Here is a 17655-nt window from a genome sequence, read left to right on the forward strand (position 1 = left end):
GTCACCTCCTGCTTCTCTCCGACTCCACCGCCCGTGCGCCGAGGCCCCGAACCCCCGAACCCCCGATCTCTCGTCGGAGCTCACCGCGGCACCGTCCCCGCTCAACTCGCAGAAACCTCTCTGTCAGTGATTTTTTTAAATTTTTTTTTTGTAATTTTAGGTTTTATTGTAAATTTTTAAAATAGTCAATAATAATAACAATAATCCAGGGGTCTATCTGTAACAATAAAACTACAGGGGTACTAAGTTCGAAACAACAATACGGCTAGGGGTCTATTTGCAATTAACCTTTATGTTTAATATATTGTGACCATAAAGAAAGAAATTGACAAATTCCAAAATTGAAAACGAAAATAATTATGAGTTCCATGAGAGAGATTAAAAGTAAGTATATATGTACTTAAGATGCATAAGATGAAGCAGATGGTTTATTGCATACTTTGCATATGATAATCATGTATTGTTAAATATATTATTTTGCCCCTCTTGCTGCAAAGGTTTCTAGCAAAACTGATAATTAAACTTAAGATGCATGAGATGAGGCAACAATTATGTGATAATCAACTCGCAGAAACCTCTCTGTCAGTGATTTTTAAAAAAATTTTTGTTGTAATTTTAGGTTTTGTTGTTGTTTCTGATCTGATATTTGATTTCTTGGATTGTAGTGCAGGAGATCCAAGCGGGTCTTACGTTTTCTTGGATTGCAGTGCAAGAGATCCAAGCGGTAATTTCTTGTCCTTTTTTGATTCTTCAGATCAAAATTGGATTTTGATGGGCTTTAATGTGGATGCCTAAGTTTAATTATATTTCCTAATATGAAGAAGTTTAATTATCTTTCCTAATATGAAGATTAAAATAAGGGGGGTTTTCTGATATTTTGAAAATTAATGGGGGTTATCTGATAATAGTCCCAAAGTTAATGGGGATTTACTGATATTTAGCCTTTATCTTAACTGCAAATTTTAATTAGTTAGATATATCGAGATTGTATTGTGTTATATATCATGATTTTATGAATCGGAAGTCGTTACCCCTAGTTTCCCGTCTAATATTGTTGGATGTGAGTCTCTTCTGATATAAACTCACGCAATTCTAGTTGAATGTGAAAATACTTTTTACATCTAAAGAGAATAACGTGATTTATGTTAGGAGCATGCTCTACATGCAATAATTATTAGATCTGTCCGGGGAGGATTCCCCTTCTCGTACAGGTTAGGAATACAGTAGTGTATCGTCTATCTTTGTATATTTTAAGCATTTTTATTCCTAAAAAATTCCGATAACACGTATCGCATTGTTCTCTGTGTACAATAAGCGTATGTTGTTTTGCGTATCGATCTATTATTGATGATTGATACACATTATAACATCCGCACAGTGTACTGGAGAACAGCGGGTAGGTGCTGTTAGCCCTTATGTTTTGATGATGTTTTACAACCACCATTATCGGTACTAATGGCTTATTGAGTGCAAATGTAGTAAATTCATTTATCAAGCTTGTTAGTGCCATTAATGGAGGATTGGATGGAATATACACTACAACGATGATATCCAAAGGAGGAGGAGGCATAATGATGAAGGAAAGTTAATTCAAGAACAACAAATTCATAAAGAAGCTTCATCAAACTTAAAGCTATATCAAGATTCAAGAACTGTATTCTATGTGAGGATATTAGCTTGTTTTCTATTTTCTCTCTAGTGCTAGAATGTAGGCAAAGAGTTACTGATCTTACTTGAAGCTATTGGGACTCACACACACATTTTCATACTTAAGTTTTTAAGCGTTTTTCACAAAATACTATTTTTCACAAGTATGGGGACCTATCTGCAAAATTCTTTTTCCAAACAGTTTGTTTTTAGTATTAAAAATATTTTACAAAGTTTTATAATTTTCAGAGGTCAAACAAATATTTTGAAAATATTTTAAGTTAGTCAAAATCAAGTTTCTGCAAATATTTTAAGTTAGTCAAAATCAAGTTTCTGCAAATATTTTAAGTCGGTCGACCGGATGATTTTTTCGGTCGCCCGAAGTTTCTGGCGGTCGACCGAAATTTCCTTCGGTCAGCTGCGACTTTTTTTCAAACGGTCATTTGCCTGGAACACTGTGCTTTCACTTAACAGTGTTTGGCACAGTCTGAGGTAAGGGTCTGAAAAGGAGATTATTTTATTAATTGGGAAGATTGGGTTTTGTTTTTAAATTGATTTATCTCTTCTATTTAAACCCTAGACTTCTTCTTCCTCTAGTTGCCCTAACTTCTGCTGAAAAACCAGAGAGACGTTGTCTTCTGAGAAAAATTTTCAAACTCTGTTTTCTTTGGTTTTTCACTGTGTTTCTTGTGTCAGTTCACTTCCCAGCTTCAATACTCTTTCTCTTTGCCATAGGGTCTTGTAAAGAGAGAGTCTTGTATTATTTCTACTGCTGTGTGAGTGTGATCTTGTGTAGATCAACTGTGAGGGTGTGGGATCTGTTGAGATCAACTGTGTAGTGAGAGATTGAGAGACAATCACTGTGTAGGCGAAGTTCCGGCTTCCAAACCGGGTGTGTAGTGGATTTCTCCTCGAGAGTGGGGAGCGGGGACGTAGGTCAGCGGACCGAACCTCGTTAACACATCGCGCGTCAAGGATAACGATTCCTAACCTTATCTCTCTTACTTTAATCGCATTACTGTTTTGTAATTTGCTTGTGTTTAATTTTTATTACATATTAGAGCCTCTTGACCCTAATCACCCCCCTCTAGGGTCCAACAATTGGTATCAGAGCTTGGTCTCTATATTAATTTTTGGTTTAACCGCCTTAGAGAAAAGATCTAATGGATGCCTCTTTGAATATGCATATGTTAAAAGGACAATCCACCACTAGACCACCACTCTTCACCGGGAGCAATTTTGCTTATTGGAAGGCTAGGATGAAAATTTACCTTCGTTGCATTGACCTTGACATCCTAGAGCTCATAGAAAAGAAATATGTAGAGAAGTCCAAAGTCGGGAACATGACCGAGGAAGAAAGGCACAAAGCCAATCTCAATGCTAAGGCCATGAACGCCTTGATTTATGGTCTTTCCCCCAATGAATACAATAGAGTTTCCACATGTGCAACCACATACGAAATTTGGGTAAAATTATGTGTCACACATGAAGGAACCCCCCAAGTTAAGGAATCTAAGATTAGTGGGCTTATGCATGATTATGAGCTATTTAAAATGCTTCCTAATGAATCCATTGATGCTATGTTTTCCCGGAGCTAGTGACAACTCATCTTCGTCATTGGATAGTGAAGTCGATTTTTCTAGAGAAGTGGCTCATCTCCCTAGAAGAATCTCTAGACTCATAAGAATGAACAAGAAATTTAACCCTCGATCTAACAATAAATTTTCCTCTCGTGTAGGTAAATGTTTTGAGTGCAATGAACCGGGTCACATCGCTAAGGATTGCCCTAAGCTCAAGGAAAAGTACACGAAGTACAAGAAGAAGAAGGCTATGTATGCCGGATGGGAAGAATCCAAACCAAGTGACATCTCTCTAGAAGAATCTCTAGACTCATAAAAATAAACAAGAAATTTAACCCTCGATCTAACAACAAGTTTTCCTCTCGTGTAGGTAAATGTTTTGAATGCAATGAACCGGGTCACATCGCTAAGGATTGCCCTAAGCTCAAGGAAAAGTACACGAAGTACAAGAAGAAGAAGGCTATGTATGCGGGATGGGAAGAATCCGAACCAAGTGATTCGGATAGTGATGAAGAAGGAGCCAAACTTGCTCTTCATGACCCAAATGTTTGTTTCATGGCAAATGAACATGAGAGAACGTCACGGCAACGATGTAAGGAGATGTGGGACCTTGATAGTGGTTGCTCACATCATATGACGGGCAACAAAGAGTTATTTGCAACCCTATTGTTTGTTGGAAATTTGCAGTAAAAAGACAATGAAAGAAAAATTGACTTGTATTCCTCTCAAAATCAATTACAATTTGGATTCCGATTACAAAAGAGAGGAGAATGAATTTGATTCTCCCCTTTGTTTAAAACTGGGTTCTTCTTGGTAGCGATGGAGTGCCTCCTTCGATTGATCGCGTCGAACTTGCTCTCCGTTGACGATCCGACCGTCTTGATTCACTGGAACGATTAACTTGTTTGATGAATTCGGTTTAGAACTCTTAACGAGTGTAATAAACTCAGAACGAGTTGAAAACTCTGAAAAGAGTTGTTGAGAACCGAATAATTGACTTGATGTAATTACCTTGCGTTGCAAGTCTAATTAAGAACTCTTAAACGAATTTCAGAACTCAGAGTGAGTTGAGACTCCGTTACAGAGTTGTTAGAACCGAAGATTCGGTTAAGAGCCAAGTAAATCCGCTGTTAGTGAAGGGATTCTTCAAGATTTGATTAACTGATTACTGATCAGTTCTTTGATCTCTTGGAAAATCGCCTTCTCTGTGCGGTAAAGCTGCTGAGATTTGTTAACCTTATACGGTTTTTATGCCAACACACGTCAACCCTCTACTCAGTTGAGTAAGTTGGTTATTTATAGGGGGATTAGGGATGTAACCAACCCCTAAATCCGCTCCTAAGTGGGCGAAAATCCCTCGGAACGTGGGATAACGGTTTTGAGGCCGTTCGGGCTGTGTTTGAACAAGTCAAAATGCCCCAGTTGGCGTTCTGGGCCTTAACTCTGTGTCCAAGGCTTGAGACGCAGGGTTAAATCTCTGTTAGAGATTTAAGACGCACATGTCGCTCATGTGTTGAGTTCTCAACTCTGCGTCCTGGATTTGGGACGCAATGTTAAGTGTTTTGCTAAAGAACGCACAGTTCGTACGTTTTGTGTTTTAACTCTGCGTTGCAGAGTTGGACGTCTGCTGAAGAACGCACAGTTCGCCTGCGTCTTGAATTTGAGAAACGCAGAAGTGAGTCTTGTGTTTGGGAGAGGTTGTTGACTTGTAACCTCATCCATTATAACACTGCAAAGGCAACCGCTTATTGATCTTTGCCCGTAATAGGATATAAGAGTCGTTAGATTGTAACTCTCACTGTTGATTGTGAAGGTAACTGAATAGAGTTTTCATCAGCTGTCGGAAGCGTCGTTGAATTGTAACTCTTCTCGATTTGTGTGAAAAGTCCTCTATTTGCGACCTTCATTTGTCGGCACGAAAGCTATTTGATTGTAGCTTCCATTGTTGGAACTTGACGGGAATCAAACATCCATAGTGATTTTTAGACGAGTATTTGCCCACAGCTCTCTACCAAGCAACTCACCAACTAAATCTAACCTTTTATTTCTAAAATTATTACACTGCTCATCAGCATCTCTAATAGTTGCTAATATAATATTAGTCATGCTGTTGTCGCAGCCATCAAGATCAATCATCTCAGAAATGAGACCGTGTTTGTAGCGGTTGTAGGGTTGCGGATGTAGTGATTAGAAAGTCGTCTGATTGTAACTTCCATTGTCGGGGTTTAATAGGGATTAACTATCCATTGTGATTTTTAGACAGCCTACAGAACCCCCTCCAAAGTTTTCGAAAGTTCGCGGTTGACTGGGACGAATTTTCGGAATACTTTGGATCCCAAGATTGAATGAATTGATTGCTCACTCCGTCTGATCAAGCCAGATGATTCTAATGTTGCTGACTGTAATCTATCTTTGCTTCTCCAATAGACTCCACAGTGGAGTTGTCTGTTTCTTCTCGGCTTTAGTCACTTTGACAGCTGATATCAGACTTCCTCTATTTGTTTGGAACCATGTCTTGGCTTTAAATATAGAGGAGTTCATTTGGTCGAGTTAGAACGCACAGGTAGATTTCCTGTGTTATCGAATTGAAACGCAGGGTTAAATCCTGTGTTCAGGAATTCAATTAATGCAGACGCACAGGTAAACTTCTTTGTGCTAAAACATTAAAACGCAGGGTTGAACTCTGCGTTCGGAATTTCAAGCAACGCTGACGCACAGATCACGTTCGGCGGGATTCTGGGCCTAAAATCTCGCCCCGATTTGACAGCTCATAGCTGTCTATAAATAGACCGCTAAGGGTCAAATCAAAAGTCATCTGACTTTTTGCCTCCTCTTTTTCGAAAGATTTTTAATGAAGGCTCTTCGTTTACTCCGGCGAACCCTGTTCATCGTCTCCGATCTTCATCTTCCATGGGTCCAAAAAAGAAGACCGTTTCCCGTCCCAGGTCAACCGCTGCCGCAACACCGTCGTCCGAGGCTTCCCTCGTCGGTGGTAAGTACGGAACTCCACGGCCACCAAACTTGCTTCGGCGATTTCTTTGAAAACCCTGGATGGGTTTTTGTGAACGAGGAAGACGACTCGTTTTGATTCTGTAACGCAGAGTAGGGGCTTTGCGTTTTGAATTTGAAACGTTGGGGCCTGACCCTTGCGTTAACAAATTTTTAACGCCAGATCTAAACTGTGCGTTGGGAAATTTAACACAGAGTTCGATCTCTGCGTTGACGAACTTTAACGCCAGGTCGTTGCTGTGCGTTTGGACATTTAACGCAGAGTTCGACCTCTGCGTTGATAAACTTTAACGCCAGGTCGTTGCTGTGCGTTTGGACATTTAACACAGAGTTCGACCTCTGCGTTGATAAACTTTTAACGCCAGATCTGAACTGTGCGTTTGGAAGCTTGACGCAGAGTTCGACCTCTGCGTTAATAAGCTTTTGAACGCCATATTTGAACTGTGCGCTTGAAAGATTTCTCTCTTTCTAGAGATTTGATTAGAGTTCCCTCTAGTTTTTATTTCCTCATTGACTAACTGAGTACTTTTCTCTTTTTGCAGTGCCCTACTCCCGCGAACCTCTTACTCTTCGCCACCATTTCGGGCGCGAAGGTGGCGTCGATTCTAATATGCAATTCAATCTGCACCAGGAACTCCCAATTTTTCAGGATGCAGACAAGGATCGTATTACCCTGATTTCCAATCCAAGCCCAGCTGTACTCAGGATTTTGGTGACAGACGCCAAATTCGAAACCGACTCTCGTAAAAAACTTACTAAACCAGCCTTCCTGTTTGGCGATCATGTCGTCATCAAAAAAGAAATCGTGACTGGCGGCCACTATAAGTGGTTGAGGCAAATAGGAGATCGCCGCTTCTTTCTCCCTGATATGCATAGGATGTTTCCTATCTCTTACTATCAGTGTGCTTCCGTCCCTCGACATATGGATTGGGACCTTGTCCGGGAGCAAGATGGAGTAGCTATCGGGGCTTTGACCTACACAGGCGTACACACTGTAGGTTACAATCGACAAGTGTCCGCTTTGGAGCCCTGCTTATTCTCACGGGGGTATCCCTTAGGAGAAACAGCTAGTACGGCCAATACTTTTATGCGGAGATTTCTGGCCGCAAAAGGAGAGTTCCCCTCCTCAGTATTCAGGGCTCCTGGATGGGTACACTCTACAGCATAGTGGACGCGAATGACGGACTTTGTGATAGCAGAATTAGAGGGATCTTTAGCTCAGTCTGGGCTTGCTTGTCCTGTAATAGCTACCAGACATGGTATTGACTACAACTATTATAACTTTTACGCTGTTCTGGAGAACTACAACCCGGAGACGTGTACATTCTTCACACCAGTGGGGGAATTAGGGTTTGCCCTCCACAAAATGTATGACGTTTCAGGTCTTCCTTTTGGAGATTTGCCCTATGAAGAGTTCGTCCCAGGATCAAACGAGCTCAGGATTTTGAAGGAGAAGCATCCTGACGTTTATGACACTCTATGGGAGGTGATGTGTCATTTTTAAATCTGTGCTCAATTAACGGGGGCCCGAGGACGTGGTATAAAGCAACTATCCTAGGCTGATTATCTATTCCAGAACTTATCTCACAAAACTGCTGATGTGTCTCGTCGGAACGCGAGTGCCCCTGAGACAATCCAAACTCTGATCAACGATGCTACTGCCCATTATGTCAACGAGGGATTGGAAGAGGACTTCCCTGCACAGACTGAGTTCGAAAGTTTCCATCACCAGGCCGCTGTTCCTATTTCTGACAAAGCCTTGTTGGCTGGCTTCCCCATGTTGTGTCTCAAGCGATGTGTCGTCCCTACGAGGCCCATAGATGCTGTGATGATAGAGGTAGTCTACCCGGCTGTCCTCTTAGCTTACGGGAGACCTGTGAACTTGCTTTCAGCTATGACTTGCTGTTTGCAACATGGCTTGAGGGAGTTGTGCCTCGAATTCATTCAGGTGAAGGAGGTAGAATCTGAAGGAAATAAGAGTCTGGTGACACCAAATCCTCGAGATCCTCTGCCATATACCTATTTGATGGCATAGTACGTATCTCACTGCCCTCTTTTGATGAGTGCCCCGTCTCCATCGGATGAGGGGTTCACCCCTTTTGTGCAGCGATTAGAAGAAGCTTCTTGGGAAGGCACGTATGTCGTGAGGGTCCGTCAGATTTTGTCGAAAGACCTCAATTATCAACTATTCCGCTGTTTCCCAGACTTTGAAGGCGGTGACTATGGGCAAGTGTTCCAAGATACAGCTGGTTCAGATGGTTTTACTCGCTTAGATGGAGGGGTCTTTCACTGGCTCTTGAACATTAGACCAGGTTATCTCCTCTTTAGGCAAAATGACAAATGCATAATTAAGCCGTATCAGCCGTATCGGTTTGCTCGCCAGTTCGGGTACGACCAATTATATGTTGGGAATCCCCGGAGTCACCTTGCAATTGTTGGTAACATATACGAAGGAGCTAAGGCTTAGTACTACACTACTGCAGGCTGCACTGGAGCTACCTTTAGGTTACCCCACAAGACGCCCAATTCTCTTTCATCTATTGCTTTTTGTAACTGGTATCATACAGCCTCCAAGATACCTGATTACAGGTTGAATTTGTCGGGGCTACGGGAAATTAGGAAGATGTACTCGTCCAGAAGAGGGGCCCGGGTATCTCGTTTGAAGGGAATCAATGAGTTCTTATCCTTCGAAGGTGAGACTGAAGGAGGAGGAGGAGAGGGAGATCTAGGGCCAGAGAGTGCTCCAATAGCAAGCCCTAAGGCTGTTGATGTTTCAAGAACCAAGGCAGCTGGAAAGAGGGTTCTTACCGAAGCCGAAGAAGTTCAGTACGAGAAACGTACTCGCAGGAAACTGTTAGTAGATCCTCCTGCTGAGAAGTTGATGGCGGACGCTTTTAAATCTGCCGGTGGAGGGGAAGAACAAGAACCAGCTACTGCAAGTCATCACGATCCCACAGTTCCTCATTCTGGGGGTGCTACATTTTCTGAAGAATTCTCTTCTCAATGTCCTTTGGACCCGGAAGAGGGTGGAGATGAATCCCTGATTGGGGATATGGAGGCCTCTCCTGACATTTCACCTTTTCCAGAGCTAGCTCCAGGTGTTACTTCTTCATTTGCAGGGGCCCTGCCTGCAACGTCTCCATCTGAAGGGGTTAAACTGCCTACAGGCAAACTGGTGACAGATGAACTTGCAAATGTTAATGAGAGTCAGTCCCCCGCTTCTTCTGCACTATTGCCACACTCAGAGGCTGTTATCCCTAGTCCAACGACTGGCCGAATGACTAAAGTGGATACGACTGCGAATTCTCCGGGACTTCCAGCTGCAGACGATGACGAACCGTTAGACTATGAGAGCTCATCTCACCATGATGATGTTGATGAGGAGGAAAGTGATGGTGACGATTCCGCTGGCTGGGCTGATCCGCCACCACCCTCTTCTGACAAGGCGTCTGGTTATCTTCCTTTTTACCCTACTGGTAGAAATTACACACTCTGATTTCTCTGGTGTTTCTTTCTTTTATGCTGACTGTTCTTTTGTGTAGGTTCTCTAACTCATGGGGTTGCTGATGCATCATCGTCTCTAAATCCACAAGCAGCAGACGTTCCTCCCTCTGAATCACTGCCGGTGACCACAAGCTCTTTGCCAGAAGAACCTCTTTCGCTGATGATTCCCCTCAAATCTGTGGGGACAGAGATTGTGTTAAGCTCAACCCAAACAGGGGCGCTCATGGCTCTACCCTCCAGTCCTTCACATTTGGACATAACAATGGCTTCTCCGGCTTCTTCCCGATCATCACCCACTGTTCTCGTACCAGGGTCTATGATTTTAGGCTCCCCATCGACATCTCCGATGAAGTCTCTAAGTCCAGTGGTCATCCCTTCCATTCTAAAAGTCCTTATACGACCGTTGGAAGATATGATGAAGATAGCGATTGAGGAGATCAATGCTGGACGAGCTTCATTTGATTTTTTCAAACCAATACTCATGAATTCTTTGAACAGCATTCGATATGTGGATGACGCTCGATTGTTTCAGCATTGCTCTGAAGACATCTCTCGATTGGAAAGAGATCTGAGGGCTTTGGAAGAATTGCACCGAGCTGATCTTGCTACCCAAGCTGTGTTAGTCTTCGATAATCTTCGAGCTGAAGCGGCCCGCCAATACGAAACTTTTCAAGAAGCCATCACTGAAAGGGAGCTTGAAATTGCATCCTTACAGGGGCAATGCATTCAGAAGCAACATGCTGTGGACGCTTCTGGTGCTGCCATACAAGCGTCTCGCGCAGAAATTGATCGCCTCAGGGTGGAGCTGGCTCGACACGAGGCTGAGCTCGCGCGAGAGGAAGAGATCTTGAAAAAGCTCACACTAGAAAGTGTGAAAACTTATGCCACTTACCGTTCGTCGGTGCAGGACCTGGAACTTCTCCAAAAGCAGGCTAATGCAATTGAGCCAGACGAAAGCGCCCTTAAGAAGAAAGCCGAGGTGATGGTGCAGGCCGCCTTGCGTATTTCACTTTTACTGATCCAGAAGCTTAATCATGTATTGTTCTTTTTGCTTGATAAGAACAGGGTTTTTGTATCACTCCTTAATATTTCTGAACAAAATAAAAAGAGTGATTCTGGTTTATATCTATTTATTGCATATGTCGTGTCCTGACTTGCAACAATGAAACTATATGGAAAACGCCCAACTTTTAAAATTTCCTTTATAATCATATAAGATGATTCCAGAAAAATTTTAACTTTGTTGGGGACGAGTATATGAACACTCGTTATTCATTTGTAGAAGAATTAACTGGTTCATACGGGTTAGAACTGTTAGAGGTGGCTTGTTAACATAACAGAAATTTAGGAATCTATTGCTCTATTGGAAAGAGTCAATAGATCATGATATGCGAGAAATTATGATCAGGGCAATTTTGATGACTTATCGCTCTATTGGAGAGAGTGAAAAGTGGATTTTTGCCAGAGGTGTAGTGTTAACGTGACAAGAAGAATATTGCTATAACAGCAATTTTGAGGACTTATCGCTCTATTGGAGAGAGTCGATAAGTGGATTTTTGTCAGAGGTGTAGTGTTAACGTGACAAAAAGAATATTGCTATAGGAGCAATTTTTAGGACTTATCGCTCTATTAGAGAGAGTCGCTAAGTGGATTTTTGTCAGAGGTGTAGTGTTAACGTGACAAGAAGAATATTGCTATAGGAGCAATTTTGAGGACTTATCGCTCTATTGGAGAGAGTCGATAAGTGAATTTTTATCAGAGGTGTAGTGTTAACGTGACAAGAAGAATATTGCTATAGAAGCAATTTTGAGGACTTATCGCTCTATTGAAGAGAGTCATAAAGTGGATTTTTGTCAGAGGTGTAGTGTTAACGTGACAAGAAGAATATTTTAGTGTCTCGCTGGGGAGGACTTTATCGCTCTATTGAAGAGAGTCGATAAGTGAATATTTGTCAGAGGTGTAGTGTTAACGTGACAAGAAGAATATTGCTATGGAAGCAATTTTGAGGACTTATCGCTCTATTGAAGAGAGTCGATAAGTGGATTTTTGTCAGAGGTGTAGTGTTAACGTGACAAGAAGAATATTGCTATAGGAGCAATTTTGAGGACTTATCGCTCTATTGGAGAGAGTCGATAAGTGGATTTTTGTCAGAGGTTTAGTGTTAACGTGACAAGAAGAATATTGCTATAGGAGCAATTTTGAGGACTTATCGCTCTATTGGAGAGAGTCGATAAGTGGATTTTTGTCAGATGTGTAGTGTTAACGTGACAAGAAGAATATTGCTATAAAAAGCAATTTTGAGGACTTATCGCTCTATTGGAGAGAGTCGATAAGTGGATTTTTGTCAGAGGTGTAGTGTTAACGTGACAAGAAGAATATTTTAGTGTCTCGCTGGGGAGGACTTTGCTAACAGATTTATCATCGAAGTGATGAGTTGTGATACTTGTGATTTAAACAAGATTGTGGAATTTTATCATCCCATTGAAAGGAGTTGATAAACTGAGTATTTACTACTCTGTTAGGGAGAGTTAGTAAATTGATCATGATTTGAATGATTTTGGAGACCTATTGTTCCCTTGATAAGAATCAATAAGTGAGTTAGTAAATTGATCATGATTTGAATGATTTTGGAGACCTATTGTTCCCTTGATAAGAATCAATAAGTAGATTTTGACAGAGGAATTACTATTACAACGATGTAAACTAAATTCAAGCTCTGTGGGGATGACATCTGTCTGTGGCGAAATATTAACCTGACGGGGATTTAAACTCTGCTGAGGAAATACAGAAGTTTAACCATGCCATGCTAAAAGAGTTCATGAACTTAAGAAATAAGTATCATGTTTTGCCAATACAAAGATGGATCCTTTGTTTTAAATAATCACAACACAGGGGTGACCTTTGCGTTGAAGGTTCGAACCGCAAGGTTAAGAACTCTTATAATGCAGGGCTAGGCCTGGCATTTGGGACTTGAACGCAGAAGTGAGCTCTGCGTTAAGATCTAATTGATCTTATCAATTAACGCAAAAAATCACGTTTCAGATTTGGTTGGGATTCTTTCTTAGAGTTCCGAACCGATTTAACAGCTTGGCGGCTGTTATATATAGGCCTGTAGGGTCACATCAAGAGTCATTTGACTCTTTCTTCTTTTGCTTAGTTCCAAGAATGAGATTTCTCATTTGAATTTCGGTCAATTTTCCGACGAACTCCGTCTTCTCCAATTAACCATCCGCATGGCACCCAGGAGGATGAGTATGGGTTCCAAGAAGGCCGCCAAGGCGGCTTTGGAAGCGTCGCCGGCCGAGAACACCGGCGATGTCGTGGCTCCGACGAGCGCTTCGACACCACCGTCGCTGTCACATGGACCTCGTTGCTGTGGTAAGTGGTGGCCATGGCGACTTGTTTCGACAAGTTTTCTGAAAACCCTAGATGGGTTCTCATCAACGAGGAAGATGACTCGTTTCTGTCTGAAACGCAGAGTTACAACTCCGTGTTAAAATCAAAAACGCAGACTTAGGACCCTGCGTTTAAGGAAACATAGAGCTAATACTTCTATGCTTGGCCTCTGCGCCTGAATGTTATAACGCAGGGTTTATCCTCTGTGTTCAAATGTTATAACGCAGGGTTTGACCTCTGCGTTCAAGTGTTGACAACGCAGGATTTGACCTCTGCGTTCAAGTTTTGACAACGCAGGATTTGACCTCTGCGTTCAAGTTTGACAACGCAGGGTTTAACCTCTGCGTTTCAGTGTTGATACAAGGGTTGGCCCTTGTTTTTAATGCTTGACACGTAGAATTTGTCTTTCGTGTTATGCTCCAGTGTTAGCAATTTATTTCTATTACTAACTATTGCTTCTGATTTTGCAGTGCTTTTTTCCAATGTGCCCCTTCTGGCAGAGCAGCATTTCAACTACACCGATGACCCAGAAGTGGGGAAAGCTTTTAGTCTTCGCAGAGAACTTCCCTTATGTACTTTCCCGAGCTTGGAGCGGACACATTTAATTAGGTTTGCTGGGTGTTCCACCCTTAGGGCTCTGATCACTGATGTGGATTTAGACACTCCTGCGGGTTTGGACCAGTTTGTCAAACCATCATTTTTGTTCGGAGACCATATATCCGCCGATGGACAAGTTGGGTATGTCGAAGATTCTCGGATGTTGCGAAGAGTCGATGATCAGCTGCTTTTTCTTCCAAGCATGAAGAGAATGTACCCGCTTTCATACTTCCTGAGTGTCGGTGGTCGTAGGGGCTTGGCCTTCGATCTTGTCAAGGAAAAAGAGAACATCTCATTTGGATCTGGTCGATCCTCTCGTGTTCAAATTGGCGGACAACTCAAAGGTCTGAGACTTGGTTGTTTTGAGAAAAAGGGCTTCACTCAGGAGACTCCTCTTCCAGCGAACATTTTCATACGGCAATTTATCGCTGCCCGAGGCGAATTTCCCACACAAGCCTTCCGTTCTCCTGGCTGGTTATTTTCTGGAGAAGATGGCTGGTAGACCCGGATGGTGGATTTTGTTCTGGAAGAACTTAAGGAACCCCTTGCTCAGTCTGGCCTCACAATACCAGTACAGGCTACAAGACGCGTGATCATTCAGAACTATCCCTGCTTCTTTGCTATGCTGGAGCGGTACAATCTGGATAGCTGCACCTTTTTCACACCTGTTGGGGAGTTAGGATTTGCTCTCCACGACATGCATGCGATATCGAGACTATCTTTCGGACAAACACCCTATGAAGAATTTATTCCTACCACCGACAAACTCTCCCTCCTGAAGACTGCTCATCCAGAGATATACAGCACCTTTTAGGAGTTGACATGCCATTTCTACATCTATGCTCAAGTTGCTGGGATGCGTGGTGGTGGTCTTATGCACACTGCCTGGGCAGATTACTTATTTCAGAACCTGGGTCAGAAAGACTTGATGGTGACCCGACTTGCTGTAAGCTCTGCTAAGAGTATTAAAGCCCGCATCAAGGCCCCTAATGCTATTTATAGGAACAGGTGTTTAGAAGATGGGTTTGAAGTTGACAGCGAATTTGAAAGTTTTCATCATCAAGCTGCAATTCCTATCTCTGACACGGCCCTTCTTGCTGGTTTCTTGATGCTATGGTTGAAACGGTACGTCGTGCCGACGAAACCAGCTGAATCGATCTTGGTTGAGGTAGTCTACCCAGCCGTTCTTCTGGCTCACGGAAGACCTCTAAGTCTTCTCCCTGCAATGACAGGTTGTCTGCAGAGGGGCTTAAGGGATTTGATTTCTGAACTCCTCGACGTCAAGGAGATGAATGTTGCTGGGAAGAAAGTTCGGAAGACTTCTCAACCCCGTATACCAATGCCCTATACTTACTTAGTGGCTTGGTTTGTGCTGCATTGTCCCTCTTTGATGACGGGAATTGTACATGATAACGAAACCTCTGTTCCTTTCATCCAGAGACTTGAGTCTGCCACGTGGACGTCCGTGTACATAGTCCGGGCTAGACAACTCTTGTCTTTGGAAGACAAGTATGATCTCTTTTGCTGCCACCCTTGTTTTGATGGGGCTGAAGGAGAAGGTCCAAAGTTTGGCGACGTGGTTTTCGAAGGATCTTCACTTTTAAACACAGGGACTTTCCAATGGCTTCTTGCTATCAGGGTGGGTTACCTGGTCTTCCAACTAGGCGAGAAATGCATCATTGAACCATATATTCCTTCGCGTTTCGCTCGACAATTCAGGTATGACCAGCTTTATGTTGGTAACCCTAACCCGCGATTAGCTCACGTTGGGAATCTTTATGAAGGTGCTCGTGCTTGGTATTTCTTCTCTGCCCGAGGGACTCATGCGCAGTTTACTCTGCCTAATTTACCGCCTGATTGCTCTACCGTAGCGGACTTCCGTGATTGGTTCGACAAAGCTTCTCGAATTCCCGAGTATGATATATACACGTCATGCATAAATGAGATCCGGGAATTTTATAAATCGAGAAGTGGTTCTGCCAGGACTCGATTACCAGGGATAGAGGATTATCTGTCCTGCAAACGAGAGGCATCTGGAATCGAAGAGATCCCAGAGGAATTACCCAATGCTAAGCCTTCTGAAGAAGAGGACTCTAAAGAGGTTCTCGAGGGAGCACCCCCTCCTGAGCCTCGCTCTTTGAGATCAGCAGGGAAGCGGGCTCTTACTGCTGAGGAGGAAGGCGAATATGAGAAGAGGATTCGGAAGCGAAGACCCGTTGCAGCTAAGAATTCTAAGAAAGCTAAGTTGATGGGGGACGCCATAAGGTCGGCGCGTGCTGCGTCTCATGAAAACAGCGGGAATACTATGCTTCCAGTTGCTCCTCCTAGTCCTGAAATACCAACAGGTGAGCAGGATCATCTGAAGCTGCGCACACCCCTACTCGCACTGATTATGAGAATTGCTTTATTTATCCGCCGACTGCTCCACCCCCAAGCTCGGAAACTTTAAGGAAGCTCATCGAACAATTGGAGTACTGGATGCAACTGATTATCGATGTCGTTAGTCTCGAGGGCGTGAGTTTCAAAGTCTTTGAACCCCATCTGCTGGAGTGTCTCTCCAAGATTAGGAACCAAGGAAATGCATTGTGGACTGAACATTGTCGCGAGAGCATTATTATTCTGGAATATGAATTGGAATTCATTTCAATGCTACAACGCGACGACATAGAACCAGAAGTGGATAGGGCTCTTTCTGAGGCCAGGGCTTTGAAAGCGCAGCAGCAAGAGGCTCTTCAGAAGAGTCTATCCGAAACAGATTCTCGTATTGCTCGCCTGCGCGGGGAACATCTTCAAGTGCAAGTGGACTTGGGCACTTTTACTACAGGTATTCGGGATACTGCGATTGAGCTTACCCGTGCTGGTATTGAGCAATCTCAGATAACTGCTCAATTAGCGGGCGACATGGAAGTCATAAAAGGGTTAGCTACTTACTGTGAGGAGCTTTTCAAGGGCTATTGTGATGAGTTTGTTGCTGCTGACAAGATTAGGCGAGAGATTGCAGAAGCAGCACCAAATGAAGAGGAGCTCAAGAGCAAGATAACAGAGGAAGTCAAAAAGGCTCGTGAGGAGAAGATATTGGCACTGAAATCTAAACTCAAGTCTTTTAGACTGATGAGCCCCGATGCTTAGGACTTGAATCACTTTTTAGCTAGAGAATAATTTTGTATCATTTTCATTTCGATTGTCTTCATTTTGTATTCAAATTAACAATATTGAATGAAAATGATATCATTTTGCCTTTCATCATCTCTTTTGTTGAAATCTGGTTCAGGACAATGAAAAGTAAAGCAAATGCCATAAGTATAGTGTTAACCTGGCATGAAATCGAAATTCTCTTTATTATAATAATTCTAGAAAATTTTAATCGTCAGAGGTTTAATGTTAACATGACGAAATACAAGATAGAGTTACATTATAAATAGGCAACCCCCAGCCTGATTTAGCTGGGGTTTAGGGGGCTACATGATTTACGGGAAGTATCTCTTAAGGAACTTCCCATTGATTGGCATCATGAGCCTATCTCCTTTTTGGTTGATGAGACGATAAGCTCCATTCGAATAGACTGATTCTATTACGAAGGGCCCCTCCCATTTAGGATTGAACTTCCTCTGTTGGCCAAAACTAAGTCGCCTTTCTTGAAAATCCGTTCCTTAACCTTTTTGTTGTAGGCTTTGGAAATACGGGCTTGATATAACTCAATCTGTTGCTGAGCTTGAAGTCGTTTGTCGTCTAAGGCTTCAAGTTCTTGCAGACGTCGTTGATGTTTCTCTTCTTCTGTTAGTCCAGTTGTAATAGCCACTCTCAGAGAAGGGATCTGGATTTCCAATGGTAATACAGCCTCGCAGCCGTATACCAAAGAGAATGGTGTAGCTCTTGTAGGGGGTCCTCATCGTCGTGCGGTAAGCCCATAGACATTCACCGA

The sequence above is a fragment of the Asparagus officinalis genome, chromosome 7 (assembly GCF_001876935.1).
Source record: "Asparagus officinalis chromosome 7, Aspof.V1, whole genome shotgun sequence".
Lineage (NCBI taxonomy): Eukaryota > Viridiplantae > Streptophyta > Magnoliopsida > Asparagales > Asparagaceae > Asparagus > Asparagus officinalis.